This window comes from Pollachius pollachius (genome assembly GCF_949987615.1).
Source record: "Pollachius pollachius genome assembly, chromosome: 6".
NCBI classification, from domain to species: domain Eukaryota; kingdom Metazoa; phylum Chordata; class Actinopteri; order Gadiformes; family Gadidae; genus Pollachius; species Pollachius pollachius.
Window position 1 is genome coordinate 12,322,056 of NC_136939.1, and position 22,786 is coordinate 12,344,841.

Sequence of the window (22,786 nt, forward strand, 5' to 3'; positions counted from 1 at the left end):
CTATATATATATATAGATATATATATATAGCCTGTTTATAAACACACACATATGCAGATCTAGTTTTGTCTTGTTTGTCTTTTGACCATCTGGGAATATCAACTACACATCCTGAATTTGCTGACCTCTTGCCCATCTGCCTACAGAACTCTGTCATGCATGTAAAATAACTAGAGGCCACAGGTGTGTGCGTGTGTGTGTGTGTGTGTGTGTGTATGTGTCTGTGTGTGTGTGTGTGTGTGTGTGTGTGTGTGTGTGTGTGTGTGTGTGTGTGTGAGAGTGTGCGCGTTGGTTGGTTGGTGTGTGTGTGTGTGTGTGTGTGTGTGTGTGTGTGTGTGTTTGTGTGTGTGTGTGTGTGTGTGTGTGTGTGTGTGTGTGTGTTTGTGTACACAGCAACAGCAAAACACTATGAAAACAAATAGTTGTTTTGGTATTTTTGTTGTTTTTAGGCAGGGAGCTGTCGTGTGGATATTAAACATCTTCTGATATTAATTTGTGTTTGCCGGGCAAGTCAACTCGGGATACACATGAGCTAACAAATACAGGGGCAGCTCATAACATTAATTATGGGTCTGTTCGATAGAGGTGTTGCTGGGTGCCAGTGTAAACACAGCTAGTCAAGTAAATATACGTTGACCATGCTGGTGCTGCGACCAACATAAATGTAACCTAAATTTAATTTAAACAACAATTGCAGGCAATCACCTTCTATTGACAATCTGCCAAAGGGGTTAATTGTTGTATGGCTGCTGGGGTTCCCCATTCTAATGAGGAGCTGAAGAGAGAACATCTTTAGTTTACTCTTCACGAAGGCTCAGTTGATGATTTTCCACATTATTGTGTTTTTTGGGAATGAATCTTGCAATCTTTTTTGAGCTTGGTGGATGCATTGTTACCCCATAATCCTGTTTTTGAAACAATTTCCTCTCTCAACAGAAGCAGCTTGATATGACAAGGGGGTCTGAGTACATGGCAAAATTGATAAAGCTTACTCATTCAAAACAAATTCTTATTTTAATTCAGGGTTTGAAATGTTTTTTTTGGTCAACAAATGGTAACAGTAATTAAATGGAATATCATCCAACTGCTGATGGTATGACATGGTTTAAAAATTATACCCATTTGTAGCAATTGGGTTTTCTAATATGGAATCCCTGGTGTGACAATTTTGTGCTGGCCGTAAAGGATCTACTACAAAACAAAATCTTTACACACACAGACACACAGACACACACACACACACACACACACACACACACACACACACACACACACACACACACACACACACACACACACACACACACACACAGCTAAATTATATTGCAATTAGTTGACCAGTTAATTGCAAATACATTTTATGATGGAGACTTTCTAATATGCAAACCCATGCAGCAATTATAGTACAAATCTCTAGGTGGTTAATGGTTGCTGTAGTCATTTGGTCCCTTTCATTTGTATTGTTTTGAGAATTTTATTTTTCCTTTAGTTGTGATTCTGGAGTAATTAAAAAAATGAAACTCACTGAACCAATATATCTATAATCAGGGACAACTTAGGATCAGTTCAAAAGGGGCTTATTGAACATTTTTTTATATTCAATAAAAACTTAATTGGCAGTAGGCCTATTCGGTGGATACATGTGTGTCCTGTTGTAGGTCTATGTTATTCCACATGTATTGGGCTCATTCTTTCATTGTCAATACACATTTACATTAATAGGCATGTATTTTCAAGACAAGTAGGCTACTCCAATGTCTACCATCTTCCCCCGTCATACACCTACTCAATATAACAGGTACACCTATTGACGACGAGCTTGGTAAGCGGAGGGTACTTTTACACGGTGTGCATGTGTGTATATATATATATATATATATGTGTGAGTGTGTGCTTGTGGGGTTGCGGTCACGTGACAAACCCACTGCGATGCCCAGTGCCCAGTGTCCACTTTCAGCCGTGCGGTGAAATGTGGGAACATCTCGGCTTTTGGAGAATCTTCGATTTCGTGTCGGACCAGCGCTCATTCATTCATCAAACAGCACTACGGTGAAAGTGGACTATTGGTCATAGCTGCAGAAATCAAACGTGTTCTTGGACTCCAGCTCCGACGGTCATGAGCGTGCTGCTGCTCACTGAGTCGCTGTCGCAACACTGTGCCGGTGGAAGTATTTAAAAGCGCACGAAAGACGGAAAGAAGCCGGTGTGTTTGGAGCACATTCCTTGGAGATATCAATTCGATATTCGAAAATACCGCAAAGGGTGACAGTGGGGCACTTCTATTTGAGCGACATGGATTTTCAATGGGCATTACACCTGGCTTACTCAGAAATCTAAGCCGGTGAATTAAGTGCGGACCATCGAGGCTCATTGGATTCTCCCCACAAAAATCCCGACCCGGTTTTTGGAGCCGGACCCTTACCGAGGCTAGTCAAGACACTGATAGATTTTGGCGCAAGCTTTTTTTTCTTCTTCTTTGAGTAGAGACGCGGTGTGCCCGCGAAAAGGCTCGGGCGCGTGCCATCGCGTTGTGTTGCCCATCGCACGAGTTTTCCTCATTTTTGCGAGAATCACATCAAAACGAGAACACTGTCACAGCGAGAACCACATCAAAACGAGAACCCCGTCAAAACGTGGACTTGGCTGGATGTTTAGCACGCCAGTATTTTCCACTCCCGGTAGACCGCTTCGCCCAGGTACACCGTGGGAGAGGATTTAAATCCGGATACCTGTAACTTTTTCCCGTTTTGGAACTCCAACTAGTTGTCCAAGTCGATATCGTCATGTGCCTTTTTTGGAGACTCTGATTGAACACATGTCGGGGAGACCAAAGAGAGAGATTACCAAATCATAAGGGCAACCCATCCACTCCTACATATGCGCACATCCAGCGTCGCGCCGAAGATATACATGTAGGCATATGTCTTTTTACATGTATGAATGTAGCCTACAAATTGACATTTGGACTGCCGGAGAAGTGTTCAAAGTCGCGTCGCGTGGAAGCGATATATGAAGAAATAACTTGACTGGGATTACGTGCATCTGGGATGACTACCATGTCAGGTGCAAGATATTGCAGAGGAACTCTCCTGCTCTGTCTAGCGTCCCTTTCCAACGGTATGTGTCCCCTGAGAGAGACCGATTGGCTACCGATGGGTTAGTCAACATTTGTTGAATTGTGTTATTTGTCTGGGAAACAAAGTGAGCGGTTGTTGTTGTTGTTTTTTCAGCCGCCTTCTCAACGCTTATTTTCTGATTGGTCATCGCTAGATGGACCCAGACCCCTAAACGCATCTACTCATGCAGCCTAATTTGTAGGCTATTCGTGTTTTACGTGCTGCATGAGCTATATTCCAGTTAAGCACACAAGTCTGTCTTGCGTGTCATTGGGTGGTGTAGGCTACATCAAGGTCTCCACGTTATTACAATAACGAGTTTAGCCATTGACATGTGTGTGCATAAAACCCCCTTTAATAAAGTGAGGGTCCTACTGAAGTATTATGTTATTTTATAAATAGAGTGGGCCTAATCTTGGTTTAGGATGTTCAAGGACATTCCTTATATTCACGTTGTAAAGTGTTTTAAGGAATAAAATCGAACCAAACTGCACAGGCTATTTAACTGCAAGCATCTAATCTCCCTATTGCCGCTGGATTGAAATCGCAGGAAATTTGTATGCGCCTCACATATTCGGCGCTCAGGCGCCGCTTGTAAGTAAAAAACAAAAATACACCTTGCCTCAGTTACTGAGTGAATGTCTAGCAAACAAAAGCCCCCCCCCCCAAGCCCTTATTAGCACTTGTCTTTGAGGTCTCAGAGACACTGCATTCTGTATTTCTGAGGTGTGCTCAAATTCAGTGGTCAGTCTTGCTTAATTAAGGGATCTCCATAGATGAGAAAGCTGCACTGTCCAAAGCTATTCCACTCATAGTGTGTGTGTGTGTGTGTGTGTGTGTGTGTGTGTGTGTGTGTGTGTGTGTGCGTGTGCGTGCATGTGTATGTGTGTGTGTTTGGGTGGGGGGGTGGGCAGGAACTCCTGTTTCAAGCAAGTCTGCGCTCAAAGCCCTGATCGTTTCAACCACTCTACCCCTTGTCACTCTCGGGTGCAGGGTAAAAATTGTGTATGGGCCATATCAAGAGTGAAATCCAATAACCCTGATATATGGGCCAGATAAAGTACAATTCCCTCACGCCAACATGCAAGATTGTGGATTTCTTTCCTCCTTCATTGCGTCAGGGACTGTAGGCTTAGTAATGTAATGCTTCTATTCCACCTCACAAATCTACTGTAAGACTTGTCCAATGTCCAATGTTTTTTCCTTGCCCTGACTTGCAATTTTAAAACACACACACACACACACACACGCACACACACACACACACACACACACACACACACACACACACACACACACACACACTGATGCAGGTGTCAACATGTAGATGAATCAGACCAAAGTGTGCACGTAATGCATCCGATAGCTCACAACCACATTGGCTCAGAGATACTCACTGAAACAGGGGCAGCACCGATGGTGCTCCAGCCAGGAATGAGGGCTCAAGGGCCTCATAGCTATGATTTTATTATTCTCTTGATTGATCCGTCCAATTGTTAAATTAACCATGGCGTATAAACAATAATACACAATGGCTCTGGCTTTCTCTTGCTATGATGGAGATACACTGGTCTTCCGGCTTCTTCCTTTGCCCTGTCAAGAGTGGGCACTGACTGCCACCCACGCTATCGCTACAGCCAGAGGCACTCCTTCAGAAGAATCAACATGGGAGTGTATGAACGTTGCCATCTCAGTTTGATGCTGGTTATAGTATAACGTCGGTGGCTGTTTGAAGTCAGAATCTGCGCCGATTAAGTTGTAATCGGAGCGAGGCGATGTGTGTGGGGTCCGCCGGAGGTGTGATGTCAGAGCGGAGGGCTGATTGTCTCGTCGTGGCTTTGATTCTGCATTCTCCTGGGTTGACTGGGCCAAGGGAGAAGCATTTGCCCAGTCACGCTGTTGTTATGTACCTGGCGGGCGTCCAGCTACAAGCCTGTCTCACTGGGTACAGAGGCTGGATTCGGAACAGAGGAAGGGAGTGAGCAAGGGGCCGCTTGATGGACAAATCCTCATGTTCTTAGTGTCAATGATTTCCATTAGGTCAAACTGCCCCAGGCTGCTCTTAGTGTTTTCATTTTGCTTACAGAGTTTTTGGCAAAATTGTTTTATCATTGCGATCGGTCAATTTTAGCGTCTGTGGTATCTGAACATTGCGTACAGTGGTGTTGATTCATTATCTGAGGTTATATTGGAGGTGGATCTGTGTGCACCCTATGACTTGGAATCCCAAAGCATATAATCTTTTTCAGATTTATTAAGCAGCTCAATACAGGAGCTTGAGTCAAAGGGCAGTTTTAGTGTTGCTCTTTTTATTATCCCACAATCTCTAAAAACCCATTTCATATTTTTTCTTTTTTTTTTCTTGGAAATATAATTTCCGATTTAATGTACTAAGTGCCAGGAAAAAAGAAAAGTACCTCCCACACAGTCGATGTCATGCACAGCAGGTAACAAAAAGGACAGACCCTATTAGACGTGCATCGTTACTCAACACCACAATTACCCTTTTCCACGTTGGCCTAATAATCTCTCATGATGTGTGAAAGGGTTGGGCTTTAAAAATGAATGCTGTAATAACAGTACATCTGTCTTCATGGGGGGGAGGTAGGTGACAAATGTTGCCTTTAGCATGAGGTGTGGCCCATATTTCTAACCTGTCTTGATGACAGTCTTCCCAAACCAGGGGAGCACAATGCAATATAGTTGTAATGCTATTATAGGTACAGCACTGTCGAGTTTGTAAACAACGAGTTGCAATGGACAAAATATGATACAGCATTTATTAGGAGTAGCTGGTAGAGAATTGGCCAAGCTTCGGTAAGCAATTAACACACTCTTTACTATGAATGTGAACCACATTGACACCCAGCATTGAGAAACTTGCGTGTGATCTGTGTTGATGGTGTCTTATATTTCCCTATGGTCCGTTTATAGCATCAGATCAGACTATGGCCTTGGCCCACTTGAAGCACACACATGGCTTCGTGCAGACTTTTGACGGTGGCTGCATTGTGGCAATTATGGAGCAGACACTGTCCTAAGGGAAGTCAATCAGCAGTGGCAGGAGTCCATTGTGAAGCACCGGACTCCTCAGTCGTGGCTTGATGCAGTAGACTTTCACCTGAGGGCTTGGAGACCTAATGGCCTTTTGCGTTTGTTCATTAAGTAACAGCCTAATAGTTCACAATGCATCTCCCTGCACTCTGTGGTTTGAGTTTTCATGTACAGCATATGATGAGCGTATGATCAGTGTGTTTCTGTATCATGCCCGCGGTGCTGGCCTTAATAGCCAGCCATTAACAATACAGAGCGTGTGCTCGTTTTCCCTTCAATCAGCTGGAAACTCTAAATGATCTACATTAAGTATTCCCTCCATTGTTAAATGAATTCAATGTGTGTGATTCTTTAAGGCCGTTTAAAGTGAAACCGGATGTCCTTTAGGGTAAACCGTTAAAGGCTAGATTATAATATCTGCACTCCTGAGCGTTTATCACAGAGCACAGCTACGCTTTTGCTGTTTAGTCCTGTTTATGAGAATCCCTTGTGAATAAATAATGAGGTGTAGAAATGCATTGATTAAATACAATAGTGCATAGACTTTTTAGCCTTTAATCTGAATAACAGTAACTCTCAATGCCATGGGCCTGATTCCCCTGGATCGATGGAGGAATTCTCTGAGGAAAGCCATGGTGGAACAGAGGGGAGCCCAGAGGGGCCTGACGCATGACTTTATTTCTGTCCATTAGAATACTTTTTTCGGGGGAAGAATTCTAATGTGGATCTGAGTTGAGCTTCGATTGAAGGATTCATGAACTCATCAGATGGCGCACAGGGTGAAAAGGGCCTATGTGTTAAAGTTTTTGAGACCATCACTGCTCGCATGGAAATGTGATTCCCAAAACGGTGTCTAAATGCAGCCAGTTCATAAAAAAAAAATAGTCACAATGAATAAATGAATATCAAGTTGTCTTGCCCATTCAACACTAAATGCACTCTAAAGGTCCCTGAGGGAAGATATAACTTCTTCTGTTACTTTAGAAAATCAAGGGTCTTTTTCTTGCCCTTTAAGAGGGCTTGGGGTTGGTGTAATTTGATGTGGGTCTGTGAAAGAATTTGTTATTCTCAATATTATCAAGGGCTTTACAAATACAATTCACCAAAATACACAGAATGATTAGCAATTCCAGCAAGAGATGCAGCTACATGGAACTTAATTGAACCTAAGTAGAGTCATGCAGTGTTGGCATAGTAACTTGGGGAGAAAAACGGCAAACATATCAGAATCAGAATCAGAATCTCTTTATTGTCATTGCACAAAGTGCAACAAAATTGGGGTTAGAGGCTCTCAAAATAAGTGTTTTTTTTTAAAAAGTTTTTTTTTAAAAGAAAAACAAAATGAGAAAAAGGTTATTTAAAAAAAATATATATAGAATTTTAAAGAATTCATAAACAAATATGTATATTTAAAAATGTCTAAGAATGTCTAATTTTAAACGTCAGATTGGTATGATAATGCAATAATATCATTGCCTGTTTGTTGTTTGGATGTTTTCAAAGTCGCAGAGGCCGACAGCATGATTATTTGCAATACATGTTAAGCTAGGGATCCAAGAAGAGGGAGAAAGTATACACGTTTTAATTAGGAATGCAAGAAGTACTTCAAAACTCGAAATCAAATGCCGAAATATCTCTTTCGCCTTGATGTCGGGACGTTCTCGGGACATTAATGTTTAACTTGTTGAACGAAGGGGCCAGCCACTAAAAGTTGTCAAACGTACCTATTTTATTTGAAACACATACCTGCAAACTAGTGACTAATATGTTTTTGCATCGAAAGAGGCGAACAGGACAATGTTTTTAATAAAATGGCATAGTTTAAAGTTTCGGTGAATACTGGCACAGTGTGCTGGTTGCCAACATAGTGATGTATCCCTTAGTCCAACACGGGACAGACGGAACCCTAAATTGGGCTTTCTTGCACTTCTATGATTTCAGCACTGTGGCAGATATGGATGCATACCTCCAAAATACAAAATGCCACTTGGCCTTTGGCATTGACTTAAACAGAAAAGGAAGGTGAAGAATGTAATGGCACTAATAAAGTTGTGCCCAGAGCGCCTCCATGGACCCAGGGAATGATACGTTATAAACCTCTTTTGTGGACCACTGCGGTTTTTACTACTGATTTAGCAGCTACATGGTTCCATCCATAATAGTTACATTTATTGGTTTTATAGAACCAATAAATAACCTCTGACTGATGGACGAGCCCCAACAAGATGTGGCAGTGTCTTTACAGAGTAAGACTAAATGTGCCATCAGATATTGACAAACCATAGGGTTCAGCCATGTTGATTATGCTCATACCTGCTGGAAAGTATCTAATGTACTTGTCAACTTGGCTATACACTGACACACTGTTTGTGGCAAACATACTTGCGTTCAGTGCATCATGACATGTGATGGCTTACCATTCGGCAAAAGTAAACTTGTGAAAAAAATGTAAGGTTGAGCAAACGCAGTGGAATGAAACGGGAAAATAAGGTTGTGCATTTTCCCAAAAGTGTTGAAAATGCCGACATGCACTTTAGCTCAGACTAACCGGCTGGGTTGGCTCCAGACGGCAAAGGGCCCAGCAACCGCTGGCTTTGACCCGCTCTGGAGACCTTGGGTTACAGCCTATGTGGGTGTGATGGTTCACTTCACTCAGGGTTTCCCATCAATGTATTAGACTGTGGCGGCCTGCCACATGCTAATTTCTACCTCCACAGTCTCTGCCTTTGAATGACGAATAGCCTCCAGCAGAAGCTTTTCTATTGTATGAAATAAAAAATATATTTTATTGCATGTTAGATTAAAACAAACTAACAATTAAACTAAATTAATTAAAATGCAACTATAAAAACGTGAAAAGTTTTTAGTCCAATGCATTTATTTGTTTACTTGATAAATATCCTGTTCTCTGTTGTGTACGGCTGGCGCTGCTGTACAATGCAATCATCCTGCCGACATGAAGAAGGCAACTTTTGCTTAAGTGCAACCTTATAACAGGTTTCTGGAGAAGCACAATTTTAAAAAGTCGTTATCCTGTCTTAGAAAAGTTTTTCTGCATAACATATTTTCATGTCCGTTTATGTTTAGTCAACAACTAAAAGTTGAACAGTTGTCTATCAAAAGTAATGAGCCAGCTTGCATGCTTTTTGAAAAGATACTCGTGTGAGATTCGAGTGAACACTAATGATATATCTGTCACTGAATGAGACACTTCTTTAAGTTTGTAAGCATTCATCATAATCTTTTTTTTGCCGGTAGTAGCTAGTTCATTCTAAATTCAACTGGTAGGGCCTGGCTGTCACCCACGTTAATAAGGAATCGTTGGCATGTTTCTTTAATACATTAATAAGTAACAGTATGAGTTTAAGCAAAGTGCACTGCTTCATTAACTATGCACGGGAGATGGAGGGGAATTGGAATATATATCTAAAATAAATCACAAATTGAAGTCCCCCACTAACCCAAATGAGAGGAATTCCTAAATAATCACAAACGGCCATGTGTCCGTTTCTTTGCATAAGGTCACACTGTCACAGCAACTTGAGCAACTAATCATTTTAATATTTGAGGTCTGTGTATACTTTTTTCACCAATAGTGGCTGGAATGACAAATCAAATCAAAGTCATGGAGCGAATACTGCAATTATATCGCAGTTGGAGGAGGGGTGCCTGATAGCAATAACTCTTAAACTGTGTTTGGTATTCAAGTAGTGCGAAACCCATATGCTAAATCTCCCAAGATGCCAGATTCATTAGAGAATCAACGCAATGCAGAAAGTGCAGTTGCACTGGGCTGCACTCTTGAGTGCCCAGAGCTCCGAGGGCCCTATGATTTTGGGCCCCACTGTGGGCGGTCAGGGGCCTAGTCAGGGGCCCATGATTGCCAGACCTCTGTGCAGACTTGTGTTGGCAGGGCCTGATGCTTGAGCACAGATTGTTGCTGAAATCGTCTGTGGCTACTGTTAATAAGCAAGGTTATTAAGTACCCTACCTGCATACACTATACATCTATATGATGGTTCTTTCTAGCTTTCACAAGATAACAGAACATCTACATAATATAGTACATCATTTTATGAAAAAAGATTACGGTTGTCTTATCATTCTACTCATTTAATTGATATTAGGGTGGCTGCTAATGACAGTTCATACAGTGAAATTGGACCCTACCTGAGCAGAGAAAGCTTATGGGAAACCCCTGGAAAATACCTGCAAAATGATATGCTGAAAAGGGTGGGAACCCTTAGTAGGTATACTTTGGCATATCTTAATTATTTATCTCAACACGGCGACTGTAGATTGAAAACACCAATCTACTGCAGCAAAAATGATGAAAAAACACTTTTGGAAAAAGCATAGTAGGCCTGCAACACTCTCTACAGTGGGGCCCTCAGTGAGCGCTCTCTACAGTGGGGCCCTCAGCAAGCGAGCTCTACAGTGGGGCCCTCAGTGAGTGCTCCCTACAGTGGGGCTCTCAGTGAGTGCTCTCTACAGTAGGGCCCTCAGTGAGCGCTCTGCAGTGGGGCCCTCAGTAAGCGCTCTCTACAGTGGGGCCCTCAGTAAGTGCTCTCTACAGTGGGGCCCTCAGTGAGTGCTCTTTACAGTGGGGCCCTCAGTAAGCGGTCTCTACAGTGGGGCCCTCAGTGAGCGCTCTTTACAGTGGGGGCCTCAGTAAGCGCTCTGCAGTGGGGCCCTCAGGGGCTCATTAGTGTAGGCTATATTTTCCACTTTTTCTTAAGCAAAATTTTCAATAGCTCGGCCTGTATAAATATATCTTTTAAATTCTCATAATTACCTACTTTAAAAGTAAAGTAATAAAAACGGTTGGAGAACCTGAATGGGCTGTCATTGTTCATCATACAATACATGGGAATCTAGTCTTACATAATAGATTGATTCTTTTTGCATTTCGCTGAAATCATCAATATTTTTTCCAGCGCCCCCTGACCCTCTTAGAGGGCTTGGAGTCCATTCACCACAGTCTCTTAATGTATTCAGTGGGAAACACTGCTTTAATGTATTCTAAACAGCCTGATGTGACAGAGCCGTTCAGGGTGCTGGTTAGCTGTACTACAATTAGGCCAGGACTGATCAATGAGTCATGAGGAGGAAGCTGGTGATGACCTTGGCTTATTGGCGGGGACTGCAGTAGGGGCAGGATTTATGATTCTGCTGGAAGCCTGCCATTTCTGAATGCCTCAGTGTTGGGTACTGGCTGGCACCACAGTCGGGAAATCTCACACTGGAAAATCTCCTTTAAGTTCTTCTTCTTGGCGATGACAGATTTTGTAAGATGTTTTATAATGACCTAGGTGCCTCTGTGGCTTTATTCGATCAAATGTCTCGGTATGTGGTATTTAAAGAAGTTCCAATATATTTGAAAGAATGTTTAGTCTGAATAATATGTCCTCAAACAAAGATGTGATGGGCTTCTATCTTCCTAGTACACCTATCGCATTATCCAGTGAACCCTATACAATCCTATGTGGATTTTCATTATCTCAAATGGTGTTTCAAAATAACCTCGGCTTGCACTTAAACTGTCACCACCCACCATGTAATAGAGTTCAGTATAGATCTTGTGAGGTGCGCATTTTTGGCTAACACAAGAAACCATTTTCTACAAGAAACAAAAAGGCTGTTGGTTTAAAATATAGCCACGTAAACTGACGCAATTTAAGATACAAGAATTTTGACTACGGATGGGGTTTCGAGACCTGGTTCTATAAGGATCCGGTTCCAAATTTCTCAAAACCCGAAAATGAATGACAGAGCCCTGTCATTTAAATCAAATCCCTGGTGCATAAACATACAGATTGCCTAATGAAGTTGTTGAGTTCAATTGAATTTCCTGCCAATCACCGTTAAAGAAAAAAACAAAGACGAATTGAACTGCCTCACGCTCTCGTTCGCTTCACTCCTCACTTGGTCTATCACTTGGTCAAAATGTAACGGTTACCGGTGTAACGGTAAACCCCGATAAAAATGTTGTCAATAACAATTACCGTTTTCATTTCAAATAAAATTATTATCTCGGTGGATAACCGTATGCTTAAATCCTTCCCAGCTCTTCATCCGAGTCTCCTGAAGTTGCCGCGCAGGCGCACTGTGTAGCCTACAACATAATGTTTTAAAGTTTCTTGAAGTTGGAATCATGGTGGAAGGAGGGGAGCGCTCAAGACATCCATCAGCCTTCTAATATGGATGTGCATTTCTGGCAAATATACTATTCAATATTCGCTGAGAAGTATTCGAATAATATTCGAAAATCGGTCAATCAAGAACCCCCCACGCACGCAGGCATGCGCACACGCACCTCGGATACACGCACACACAATGACACAGGGAGAGGCTTTTATGATTTGTATGAAATCAATCTGTTTATTTCACTAACTGCGCCATAAACATTCAACATCAAAATTATTTCAACGTGGGCTTAGGCAGATAGACCTACATGCGCCGAAAACAGATTTATTTATTTATTTATTTTACTGAATACAGCCTGCATGATGGTGAACTAGACACGTCAAAAAAATTACTCCACACGGGTTGTCTTTTTGCAATTTGTTACCAGCATTCGTAGTGTTGATCAGCAGAGAAATAGTCTGGCAAAGATGTTGACGTCGCTTAACAACCGAGGACGATGGGGTTGATAAGTTACCGGACTACTTGCGGAGTGATACGATAGAAAAATAAAAATCAATTTTCCTTGACAGCGGTCATTACATGCTTAGCAACAGTGAGTTATCAAAAAAAATATTCACCATCGGAAGCTGTGAAGGCCCATGCAAGTGAACAGAGCGTTCAACAGCATTGAGAAAAGCCGTGAAATAAATAACGATAGTCACATTCATTATTCGATAATCTACGTGACTATTCGACGATCGTTGCCCATCCCTACCTTCTAAGAGGACTAAGTCTGAAGTATGGACATATTTTGGGTATTTAAAGATACCGCGATAATACCGAAAACCGGGATAATTTTGGTCACAATAACCGTGAGGTTAGATTTTCATACCGTTACATCCCTAGTTGCTTGATAGGTTGGCTCAACATGAAAAGCTGTCAAAGGCTTGGCTACATTTGACTAAAGACAACGTAAGGAAAAAGAAAGTACACTTATGCTCAAAGTAAATTCCTTGGAAGGGGGGAACCCAATGTCAATGCATAAGCCCCTCAATGCTCGGTATGGGTTAAAAAAAACAGTACATTTGTTTAGACTGACTTCTCGTCTAAACATCACCAACTCTCAACGGCTGCAGTTGTGTGAAAATCATCCTCCACTCATGATGCGAGTCACCAAACTGTGAAGTCCCACATAATAATCCAATTGATGATAATCCAAAAATATTCCATCTCTTAAATGTGCTATATCAGATTTTTCCATAAACCCTAGCTGCCATCTTAGCAGCTGCCTAGTGAGAAATGTCAGATTGGATGCCTTAATACCTACTTCCCCCCCCATATTTCCTCAAATACATTTTAAATGAGAGATGACTATCTTGGGACAGAGAGGGGAGATTGATGTATAGGGTTAATAAATATGTAGGGCCTAGTACACCTACCATGGTTAAAATAGTCTGTACATGACTTCAAATGATTCCTTCAGAAATAATGAGCATAAAACAACCCTTTAGTGTGAAAAAAAACCCACAGTCCCCCACACAGTTAAAAAATAAAATGAGTAACAGCTCTGTTAAGAATTAGTCAATTTGCCTTTCCACAAAATAATAGATAATTATCAATAGATATATATATAGAACGATAAATACGTGGTACGTAAATCAGCCTTGATCCCTACTTTTGACTTAACATAACATAAATAATTAGATATCTGCTTTTGGAGATCAAATTAAGTATTTGATTTCCAACCTTGAGGAGGGTTAATGAGTAAGTCAGATAAGTCTCAGAGGATGGGAGGCGGGTAGAGTGTGCCCCACATTAACTTCTGCTCTATCGAGGAGCTGATAATGCTTACAATTAAACGTACCGCTTGAGTGAATTTCCAGCTAAGGTCTGAACTGCTGGCAGTACACTTTTATAAAATGCTAAATATGTCAACATTCATAAAAAGCAAACCCTCAAATGGAGGAGAGACACACCAATACAAGGGGGGGGAGGGAGGGATGATTGTCTTCTGAGGTTTGAATCTCAATGTCTGCAGTCTACCTGTCGCCTTCCTTAAGAAAGATGCCAAATCCTTTCTCATTTACGACAAGACAATCACTGCAAGTCTACTGAAGTACTGAACTGAATGCGAATCTACCAATTTGATATGTGTGCAATTTATAATTTGGATCCAAACAAGTCTCAAGACACAGGGATGCGGAGACATACAGATGGGGAGAGCGAGAGAGCGAGAGATCAAATGAGCTTTGAGTGCGTGTGCTTTTGTTAAATCAATAGCTTCCTTTGGTGTTACTATGTGAGGTTCAGCATTACATTATTGCCGCACTATCAGAGCTCGGTCCTTTTTTGCCTTCAGTTGCTCTGAAGAACAAAATATTCTTGTCCGAGAAGACCCCTGGCTGTCTAGAATAACCTTTTTAAAATGTAAAATATGTTGTGTTTACAAGTGTTTATAGTACAGACATGTCTCCAACTGTGCTTTCTGGGGCACCATATCATTTTACTGCCAATGTGTCAAAGATGGCCGCCGTCTCTACACCACCACTCTCTCACTCTCTAGGAACATTTGGCAACGGTCACATTGCCAAATGTTTTAGCTGAGAGTTTTGCTATTTATTTGTGAAATGATACTTCTGTGTCACTCCCCACCTCTCTTGCAGTCGTGTATGATAAGTGCGTGCAGCAATGAACAATAAGGCTTCCAAAGCCCTGAAATAAAGTCCTCTTGCCCCAGGGGAAATCGTCCCAGGGACACAAACCAGCAAAGAGAATCTGACTTTCATTTACAGTTTTTAAAAGTATGTCCTCTTGAGGAAAAAATCACCACTAGAAAACCTATTTGAAAGAGTAATTGTTTTCTAGTTGTCTTGTTGGGCCTACCTAGTCATTACATTATTAGTAATTTCTATGATGAACAAGTGGATGAACGTTTATGAGTATGGTATGCGTATCACTGGTGGTATGCAAGGGTACTTCAGGTTGTATGTGGGATTTTAAACTTAAAATATACACTTTTATAATAAAGCTAACAATTACACAGATAATTGAAACAAAATAAATAAATGTAGTACTATTGCTTGTTTATTGAAATATAGTGACAACTTATGAGAATTCCATCACGTTTTCCATCGAATGGTTTTCCATTGGTGTTTTGTGTTGAATTGTGTTTGCCTTAATAAACACAATCAACAATGCTGATAAAGTCAGAACTGACTTTATCCATGGCCTTTTTGCATGTCAAAGGTTGGGCACCCTGCCCTACATGCATCCAGCGTTGGCACAGTGCCACCAATGCAATCAGCCATGCAATTAATTACAATTGGCTGGATGTAGGTAGCGATGGCTAATGAATGTCATTAGGCTAAATATGAGCATAAATAGAAAAATAAAGTGACTTAGAAATAGAAAGTAGCCTACATATTTTTTGTGTAAAGCAGAAGAAAGTGTACAGCAACCCAGGTGATGGGAAGACAAGAAATTGCAGATTGAAATCCTTTTCAGTTATATTTTTATACCATTGAATACACACATCAACATAATGCACGCCCCCATCAGCATCATGCAGCATAGTTCGCCTCAAACCCACCTTAGCACTGCATCTGAAAAAAAAAATGGAAGACATTGATTAGTCAACGAATGGTAAAAAATGTTGCAATGATGTTCTTTCTCAGAATTTATTTTGGCTCCTACTTTGCATTTGATGGCACATGCTCTGGTTAGGCTAACTACCAATTAACCCATATTAATCCGACAGTGTCAAAATGATGTTCAATGTGATCCATATCAAATGTCAGTCATGACAGCTGGCAGTTAATCCACTTTAGGGCAGCGCTGGGGTCATAATCTCTCTTAAGCATCATGTGATCAGGCCCTTACTTGAATTGACAAATCGGGAGTCCTCCTGCAATCACCAATGTAGACCATCATTCCTTACTTTTATTTGTTGTATTTTCTGTATTTGTTTGTATGTATTGTGTGTGTCTGCCCATGTCTATCTGGAACATTGTTGTGTATTCCAGATGGGACTTTGCCCCATAACTACGCCAAGAGCGATCACTGATGATGTGACTGTGACAGGAAAGTCACATCCTCCGTTTTTTTTGTTGTTGTTCCCAGGATAGATGCTGAGCTTTATCAATATCTCTCTGTCTGTCTGTTTGTCTCTTTCTCTCTCTATCTCTCTGTCTGTGTCTTTCTGTCTGTGTGTGTGGGGGTGGGTGGGTGGGTGGGTATCTCTGTGGGTCTCTGTCTTCTTGTTAGACAGGCACTGCTTGTTAATTGTATCAAGAGTCTAGCTTGTAACTAGACTCTTTTAAAGAAGAGGACAACCTGGTTGAAAAGTTGGCATGTTATTGTAGTAGAACCCAATGTTCATATTGCCATGGCAGTACGTGGCATGCTTACATTGTAGCATTGGTGCTATCAAGCTAAAGATTTCAGCAGCACAAATGCACATTTAAGGTAAACACAACCGTTAAACACATGTTGAACGGTCCCCATCTGACACTCTTTATGGTTTAGCCGCCCTGAACGTTTAGATGCTGAATGCCAATGTATAATAATGATAATCAATCAATTATAAATAACAAAAAAGGGACTGACAATGTGCTTCGAAAAAACCTGAATGTATAGTGGAAAGGGGAGATAGTAAGAAACACAAATTGTTATGCAAGAAAACAGGACAAAAGGGAATATCAGCAAAGTGCATGTTTTGGAGTATTCTATAAATATAATGTTCATTTAAACTTCATGGTACACCATTACTTTTATACTTACGTTCAAGTATCATGTGTGGACATCAGACCTGTGTTCCGACAAAAGTCCCATTGAAACAACAGGGGGAACTTCAAGGGTAACAGGGGCCAGATATGTGAGTGTTAAAGGCCTGGGGTTAACGTTGGAGCCTGTGGCGTTGGTGACTCTATAACCTCCAAGTGACGACTTTATTCTCGGTTGTCATTACTCTGGATGGTTGAAGTTGCGTAATTAACTACTGAGAAGTCAATTTTAATTTTGGTTGATGTCTGAATGGTGAAATATTTTTTTTTATCTTACTGCGAGCTATTTGTATTAGCGTTCGGTTAACGTGATTGTTTATCAGGGAAATTTAGTGTTTTAGTTGTTGCATTAGAACGGACAATAGATGCTTAAAAAATACTTTTCCCATGAAGTATTGCTCTAATAAGGGATGTGTACTTGGACAGGAGCAGAAAAAGATATTTAATTCACAGATTTTATAGATACTTTACCAGCGCAGCGGATCGATATTTTTCTTTGCACAGATCATTTTTAATAGCATATGCGATCAAAACTGTTGCCCTCTACAGAGCTTAATGTCCATTATTATTAACATTATGAATAGTGCACTGCCATTGACAACGCTGCAGCCTAATTGTATTGATTAAAATCTTCCTCAAGGATTTAACAAGCAGGCTAACATCCCTGTTTGTGAACCTGAAACCTGCACCACACAGGGGCAATCCATAAACACAGGCAGTTGTACAGTCAAGACTCATTGATGGATCAATGGGGCTTTTACAGTTTTTCTCAGTCGCTTTGGTACATTTCTCAGATCAGAATTGAAATTCTCAAAACTGCATGTTCAATCTTCACATCATTGTGTCACTTGTGCACATCAAAAAAGCAGTTTCTCATTTCTTTGAACAAGTTGCAAATGCTTTGGTACATTCATGCAAATTATTATGTACAATTCTCTGCTCTTTCCTACATTATCAATTGCTTATGTCATGTTGATCAAAATGTATTATACTGGGTCTCTGTTGAATAGTCTCACCCCCACAACATTTAGGCATTAGTTCATTGCATAAGTCTTTACATGCAAAATGGTTGAACAAGTTGTCATGATATGTCAAGGATATTTCTATACATTTCCATAAGACTTTTTTTCTAAATCTGTCCTGAATTGGTGAATTGCTACCAGGTGAATCTTGACTTTCTCTAAAGAAGGGAAATGTGTGAAGTGTTAGACAAACCAACGACCAACCAGTTTACTGCAATAGCTCAAAGGTGCATCTCATGAACCATGAACTGGCAAGTGTATATATATATATATATATATATATATATAGCTGGAGCACAACACAATGTTACATTGTCTGACAATGGAAGGATAAGGAATTGGAAGGGGTCAACAGCCAGAGAGAAGAAGAAGAGGAAGAGGAGTGAGGCTGCGTGAGAATGAGAATTTGTGGCCCAACAGACAGCAACGTCAGGAGGTGTAGGAAGACTGCACTGTAATTCCTACAGCAATGCATGTACAGTTTACCCTAAGGAGATTGTCCTATGTTCACATTTCTTGCAATGATATGGTGTGTCAACAAATTACAGTACAAACAGTCAAAGCGGAAATGTGAATCTTTTCCAGTCTCTTGCAATCAATCTCCCACATACACTAGTAAGGTGTAACTTACAATTTACAATGATTGTCTTCAAAACTTTAGCCATAGTTTACATCAGAACATCCCTCCAGAGTACAATGTTATATTGACAACATGACTAAGCAATTTGACTGTCTTATCCTTACACAATGACACAAGGACTTGTCATTCTGATGGCACTGACATGTTCATTGTCACAGATATTTACTTTTGAGAGATGAACTAAGGATTTTGAGCAAGAGACTGGCTTTGCAGGTAATCCATGGTGTTTTGCTATTTGTACGAATTGTTTTGAGAAATGCATTTACTTTTTGGCAAATGTTGAGGATGATTTGAGAAATGTACCAAAGTGACTGAGAAAAACTGGAAGAGGAACAACAAATACAACGTGTGTGTAAATTACAAACTCAATATTTTGCATATTATTCGTTTGCGTGTCCCGGCTGGTGTCTAATTGCCTCAAAATGGATGGAAAAACCATCAAGTATGGTGTGGGGGGAAAACAAATAACAACAGCAAAATTGTTTTCTCTTTCTTGTTGCATTTATGTCATAACGAGTCCTCATGTGAATAATTTCTTTGTTATAAAATGAATCCCCTCTGAGCAGCCATTATAGTATAGTTTTGTATAGACTAAACTAAAGAAAACCCCATGAAGTTGGGCAGGGGATGCAGCAGGGAGACTCACTGGCTGTTACTACTGTCATTACAGTAGAAGGTTGCCACCAAACCCAGTTTGTTTGCTATCATATTTGGTATGTAAGTGGTTTCTCATTAGGGACACAAGCTGGCAGTCACGTTCTCAACGTAGCTCACACTTTTAAATTTGGAAGTAGAGTGACAACACTACGCTACATGTCATTCCCGGCACACATTTTATTACTTTCCAAGAAGAACGACTTGAGATTGGAATTGTCATGCTCATCTATCCATCTATCTTTATCTCTTGATATCTAGATAGGTCCCTAAGCTTTTGAAACAATGCCTTCACGGTTTAATGAATCTGCTACCTGGTGCCCCTGGTCTCTTCTGTTGGAGGGAATTACCGGTAGGCCTCCAATACGGGTAACAGCCTTGTATCAATCATTCATTCTCTTTGTCCTCCTCCCAGTCGCTGGCAGCCACAGAGACTCAGAGCAGAGAGTGAGGGAGCAGTGAGGAAGATGCTCTTCTCATTGGGGGTGGGTTTGCACGTCGGCACCAGGAGGGTAAAGGGGGGGTTGGAGGTTTTCTTTGTCGAGGCAGACTGGGGACGGTGTTCGTTGTGTGCGCCTCACTGCCGACGCTGTGTGAGGCGGCACCGCCCTGTCCTGCCGTGCATAAATTCGGGCAGCCACAGAGAGACAGCCTCATGATTTGTGTTTGCAACGTCTCCATAAATTACCATATCATACCGAGCATATCGGCTGCACAGGGGAAGTTTGAGTCTCCCTCTGTTTCTCCCAGCCTCCTCCACACAGATGCAGGCCCAGCGTCTCACGTTGGGGTTCCCGGGTTGGGGTGCCATCCCAGTATGCCACACAATGTCCCAACACCACAAATTGGATATATTCCTAAATTATTAATGCACATGAAAGTGACACGGATTTGATTGACAGTTGTTTTTTTTCACATATTTTGAGATCCATGTTTTGGGTGGCTGTTCACTTGGCGACGAAGCAGACATTGAGATTCAGACCGCGTTTTCATCGGGGTGGAGCAACAGCATAACTCACATGAGTTGCCTTCTGTATGTCAGCTGTGGTCCGGTACTACATTTCTAAGAAAGTATCAAACGGAAGCACTTCATCACAGCATGCCAACAATTAAGTATTCGGCTCATCCAAATTGAATCAACTTAACACCAAGAGTTTTAGTGATTGCATTAACATGTCCACTTTCACAGTTTTCCCATCTCCCTTATAAGCTTACTGCCTGCAATTGGCTCATATGGAGTGATGTGTTTAGTCACTTTCGAGTGAGAAAACCACATCTTAAAGGATTGCATTACTTGCATGTTTTGTGCCCCATTCTTTCCTGTTTATTTTAGGAAAGCTCTGCGTCATAATTCCCGACGTCTGTAGCTGCAACACTCTGTGTATGACCTGCTACTGAGAATTCAGCACGTTGGCTGGAAATAATTATCTCTCGCATTGTCACATGGATTCATGGAAAAAAAAAAAAAAATTGTATTTCCCGCCTAGCTATTAAAAAAATATAAGCAAGAAATTCAGGGCAATGTGGGATAATTTTTTTTGTTAGGGCAAACATTTTTGGTTGAATTTTAAGCTCTTGTGTGTGTTTGTTTGTTTGTTTGTTTTTTTTGCAAGCACAAGAAGAAAAACCGAACCCAATGATTAGGACAACCATAATGGCTTCCTGGGCATACATGTATTAGGAGTTGGACAGCTAATCGGCTGCCAGTGTCTTGCTCCGTTACACCGGTAATGCGCTTGTTCTTTTTGTCAGCCTAAGCGCGAGTTTCTGTGCGCTTTTGTGTACAATCTCTTGAGGCTCGGAGGAATGGTGGTCCAAAGTCGGCCAGCCTATTCCTCCTCCTCCTCCTCCTCCTTACTCCTCCATCCTCCGCCCATCTCCACCACTAATAGAATTCAAGTTCTCCATTGCAAGCTCTCTCTCACACTCTCTCTCCCTCTCTCTCTCACTCACTCAGTCTCTCCTCTCCTTTATAAAATCTTCCCACCCCCTCACCCTGCAGTCAGTGTTTGTCCCAGATTCCTTCTCTTCTCCATCCCTCTCTGTCTCTGTCACACTTGCACACATTTCATAATCAGTCGTCTTTTCACAGTACCTTCAACTTCCCTTACTTCTTCCCTTCTCTTTCTTCTCACCCCCCCCCCCCCCTTGTTATCCCTCACACAATTAAAAACACACGGCCCACGACAACGGTGTACAGAGGTGATATTATAACAATTTGACAATTTTACGCTACTCGTTTCAGATTTCCGCTGGTACTCATTAAAGCCGACAAAGAGCCTTCCACGAATGGTAGTTTATTTTAAAAAAATACTTTTTACTGCAAAATGGCTTCTTCTAAATATTCTTCTTCTAAAACTAATACCCCGGGCTAATGCTTTCTGCTTTCGATGTTTCTGATTCTTCTACTTGCACCAATCCTGTGAACAGCACCGGCAACGACGTTGGTGTGCGGCCAGTTGTTTACCATCCAGGAAGAGGTTTAGTTTAGTTTAGTTTTAGTTTAGTTTTATTTGTGCAGATGAACAAGATTAAAGTGGCAAAGGGATGAACATAGACATACATAAATGCACGGGTGGGACAAAAGAAACCCTGAAGGGCTTATAAAGGATGCCCACCTAAAATTAAAATACAATTAGGTAAGGTAAAGAAATGAAGTAAAATAAAAAGACAAAAAAATAAAACAAAAACAACTACAAAATCATGTTACAAAAATAAAGATACAAGTACATATAGTAACCAAGCAAAATAAAGAAGTAACTAACAAGCACAAAAGACAACATAACATACAGTCAGTTTATTCATTATCGTAATCTTTTAAAATGAGGTAAATTTTAAGATGTTTTTTGAAAGTAACTAAAGATAAGTGTTTACAGAGAGTAACAGGAAAACTGTTCCAAATGACTGGGCCTCTGTCCCTAATTGAAATCTGACCAAGATTAGTTCTGAAAAATTGATGGTAAAGGAGATCTACTGATGACTATGGATCTGTGACCTGGTTATAAAAAAAACGTTAAAAGAAGAGGGAAGTAAATTATTGAAAAAAAACTGGAACACAAAAGAGCCAATCTGAAGACTATTCACATCATATATGCTTAACAACCTCAGACTTCGATATAATGGAGCACTATGAGCCGCTCAACTGGAGTTGGTCACAGTTCTAACAAATCTTTTCTGTAATACAAAAATCGAATCAACACTGGTTTTGTATGTGCTTGCCCATACTATATTGCCATAGGATATAAAGGGATAAATAAGGCAGTAATATAAATCCACCCCAATTTTACTTGACAGCATGGGTCTCATTCGTCGTATAATGTTTCTTGCTAATTTATTGGACACCTGTGATATATGTTTTTTCCAACTGAGCTTATTGTCAATAAAAAACCCTAA